Source organism: Callospermophilus lateralis, chromosome 14 (assembly GCF_048772815.1).
Source record: "Callospermophilus lateralis isolate mCalLat2 chromosome 14, mCalLat2.hap1, whole genome shotgun sequence".
Classification (NCBI taxonomy): domain Eukaryota; kingdom Metazoa; phylum Chordata; class Mammalia; order Rodentia; family Sciuridae; genus Callospermophilus; species Callospermophilus lateralis.
The window spans coordinates 1,856,369-1,860,416 of record NC_135318.1 but is presented as its reverse complement, the minus strand read 5'-3'; the positions used below and the strand labels follow the sequence as shown (position 1 = coordinate 1,860,416).

Sequence of the window (4,048 nt, the reverse complement as noted above, 5' to 3'; positions counted from 1 at the left end):
GATGGTTCGGTACACACACATCAATCAATGTAATCCACCACAGTAACCGGACTAAGGACAAAAACCACTCAGTCATCTCAGCAGATGCAGAGAAGGCCTTCAAAATTCAAAATTCAACACCCACTCATAATAAAAACGCTGAAAAACTAGGCATAGAAGGAATCTACCTCAACACCATGAAGACTGTGCATGAAAAAACCAAAGCCAACCTCACAGAAAATGAGGAAAAACTAAAAGCATTTCCTTTAAAATCTGGGACAAGACGAGGATGTCCACTCTCACCGCTCCTCTCTAATATAGTGCTAGAGATGCCAGCAAGGACAACTGGACAAGAGAAAGAAATGGGAGGAACACGAAGAGGAGAGGGAGCTTGAGCACGCAGGGCTGCAGACGCTGCAGATCCGCAACCTGGAGCGTTGGAGGTGGTGATCACAACTCCTCAGGTCTGCAATTTGAAAAAATGGCCTCCAATCAGACTGCATTGCAAAAATGGGAACAAAACAGGATGGAAAGAGTAAAAAAGCTGAAGAGGCAGAGCCTGAAGAACTTGTGATAGAAAAAGCACTAGAGCGGCGTGTAGTAGATGGAAAGGTGGAATACGTTCTGAAGTGGAAGGGACTTACAGATGCTGACAATACTTGGGAACTGAAGAAAATCTAGATTGTCCTGAGTTGATTGAAACATGTCTTAATTCTCAAAAAGCTGGTAAAGAAAAAGATGGAACCAAAAGAAAATCTTTATCTGACAGTGAATCTGATGATGGCAAGTCAAAGAAGAAAAGAGATGCTGCTGACCAACCAGGAGGCTTTGCCAGAGTCTTGATCCTGCACGAATGATTGGTGCCACAGACCGCAGTGGAGAATTGATGTTCTTTTAAAATGGAAAGACTCAGAGGAGGTCGACTGGGTGCTGGCAAAAGAAGCAAATATGAAGTGTCCTCAGACTGTAGTTGCTTTTGATGAAGAGAGGCTACCTTGGCTTCTTGTCCAGAAGATGAAGCTCAATAACTATTTGCATTGATATATATATATGTGTGTGTGTGTGTGTGTGTGTGTGTGTGTGCATAAATAATATACATAAATTCGGACTCTTGGTTTTTTATTTACTAGTGTGGAAAAATAAGTACATTCTAATGAAAATCAAGTTTGATATGTTGGTTTTGAAAGTAGTATTGGAGAGTTGTTGGGTTTTATTTCTTTGTTTTGCATCAATAGTACTAGTTATTTTGAACAAATAAAAGCTTTCTATAGTTGCTTCCTTTAGCAAAAAAAAAAAAAAGAGAGAGAGAGAGAACAGGAAAGGAAGAAGTTAAATTATCACTGTTTGCAGATGATCTGATGCTATATCCAGACAATCAAATAAAACTCCACCAAAAGATTGCTGGAGCTCATAAACAAATTGGGCAAAGTTAGCAGGTTACCAAATGAACATATGAAAATCAAAGCTTGGGGCTGGGGTCGTGGCTCAGTGGCAGAGCGCTCTCCTAGCATGTAGGGGGCACTAGGGTTCAATCCTCAGCACCACATAAAAATAAATAAATAATAAAGCTACTGTGTCCATCTACAACTGAATTTTTTTTTAAATCAATAGCTTTCCTATATACCAATAATGAATCTGCTGAGAAAAACAAATTAAGAAAACAACTCCATTCACAATAGCCTCCAATAAAATAAAACACCCAGTGCCAAGTCTAAACAGGGAGGTGGAAGACGTCCACACCACAGGCTGTCTCAACGCTGCCCACTTCTGTCCCCACCCAAAACCTCACTCAGTGAAACATTTCTGATCAGGGAAGAGAGGGTGGAAGGAAGGAAGGAGGACGGAAGAGGAAGGACGGGGAGAAGGGAGGGAGGAAGGGAGGGAAAGTGAGGACGGCTTCCCCTGGAATGCGTGAAGAGCTCTGCCCCACACTGCCTACTGCCGGTGGCTCCCTCAGCCCAGGCCACCAAGCAGACAGACCTTTCCAAACTTGGCCCGCGGCACAGACATCGTCCCTGGTCACCAGAGCTCGACTGCATGTGGCCTGTTTCCCAACTGGATGCACATGTCTGCAAGCTCTCCAGTGTGTGTGGACATGTAGAGGGACAACACCTCAAAGCCATTGGCACATTTTCAAGGCTAAGATTCATTTGGAAATATCTCTTTTAATTGGAAGAAATGGATTTAAGTTGGGGAGAAAAACTCGCCATCCACTTTCTCCTCCGCCTTTCTGGAGTCCGCGTCCCTCATCTCACCAGACCTGCGAGCTTCTCCAGGGACACAGAGCCATGAGGACCTTACGGCCACTTCCAGGAAATATCTCCTTATGCTCTTTCTCATTCTCTTGGCAAAGCTCCACCTGCAGAGAAGACTCTGCTGCTCCAGTGTGTTTAAACTGTGTTACACTGAGATAGAGAAAAACAAACAGCCCTGTGACCCGCTGCAGAGGAGTCCCAGTGGAGGAAGTCCCAAGGCGGGCCCCCCTCCCAGCCCAGCTTCACAGAGACAGCAGGGTCTGCTCCTCCCTGGCCTCCTCTCCCTCTCCACTGCGGTCTTCAGCAAGAAAGAAGGCCTCTAAAGAAGAGTCCCTCTGCTGCCAGGACCCACCAGGCACAGAGACAGGCTCAGCGCTGGCCACGGCATCTAGTTCCACATGTGCCACTTAAATTTAAATACGGTGACTTCCAAAATCCAGTTCCTTAGCTATGTGTGTGCCCAGAGCTCCTGGTGGCTGGTAGCTGCCAAGCTAAACGGCCCAGGGGGGCACTCCACGGCTGCAGAGAGCTCCCCCCGGCAGTGCGGGAGTGCGTTATAGGACAGCACCCATTATTTCAACACCCACTTCACTAATGACCTTGAAGTAGTACCAGAATTCAGTAGCGGTCCCGGAAGTCTTCAACACCCTCTCACTAATGTAGGAAGGCCTCGGCCACACTACAAAATCGCCGACTTCACTACCGCCTCCTGCGCTGGAGACCTGCTGGGCACCTGAGGCACAGGTCTCTAGTTGTCACAGGTCTGTGCTGGGTCTGTGTCACTGTCCCACGCTCCCGTGAAGGTGAATTCAGGGGCCCCTCTGAGCGCGGCACTGGTGCTTTCCTGGGCCCTGGGTCGCCACCCTGGGCTGTTCAGAGTCCGCTAACACTCACTTCACGGCTCTGACGGCCACTGTCACTGCAGCACAGGCAGCTGTGAGTGCTGTGTGTTCTGGTGGCCTTGGCTTACGGACACCAACATTCAAATTTTAGCCTCTCAACCATTTAAACTGTGCAAAAAGCTACTTTCAGCTTCTGCCCTGTCCAAAAGTCAGCAGGCTGAATTTGATCCATAGACCACAGTTGGCCAGACACTACTCTACTCTGTACCAAACCTTAAAAGTCATCACAAGATGCCCCTCGGCGTCCACTTCTGCCCATCTTCCAACGTTACTGTGGTCGCCTGTGTGCAGAGAACTCTGCCAGGTGCAAGGAGCAAAGGTCAGTGAGATTCGGGCCAGGTCCTCAGGGGAAGGGTGCCCAGGGAGCCCGCAGGCAGGCACAGGGCAGGGCAGGGCCACCGAGCTCCAGGGGAGACCATCACACCAGGTCACCCGCTGAGGCCTGGGCCTCCTGGAGAAGGGGATGTGACAGGAAGGCTGGAGAGGGGTCAGCTGCCCTGGGGGAGGGAGCCTGCTATCTAGACAGAAGGGGCAGTAGGAGCCAGGTGGGCCCCAGGGGAGGGGCAGCAGACGCTGCAGGCAGGGAGGGACTGCCAGGTGTTCCCTGCAGACCACCCAGGACAAGGCGGAGCAGACAGAGACAAGATCAGGAGCAGGAGAGCAGTTTGGTAGACGACGTGGGGATCCAGTCAAGAAATAAGGAGGAGGACGGAGGGGAAACAGGGAGGAGCTGGTGATGTCCAGCCCTTGGGCTCGTGGTGCACTGGGCACACGGAGGAGGAGAGGCATTCTGGGCACTGAGGATGGCAGAGACTGGAGTCTGGGCAGGAGGCACAGTTGGAAGTCAGAGGCTACCTGAGGGAGCAACTGAGGCCGGGAGAGTGGGTGAGGTCGCCCTGAGAGAAGGTGGGC

General features: G+C 49.9%; 1 pseudogene; it reads left to right on the top strand.

Moving 5' to 3' along the window:
• The first annotated feature begins 460 nt into the window (after nucleotides 1-460).
• Nucleotides 461-1,007, top strand: LOC143380651 (chromobox protein homolog 3 pseudogene; annotated as a pseudogene).
• Nucleotides 1,008-4,048: the final 3,041 nt, after the last annotated feature.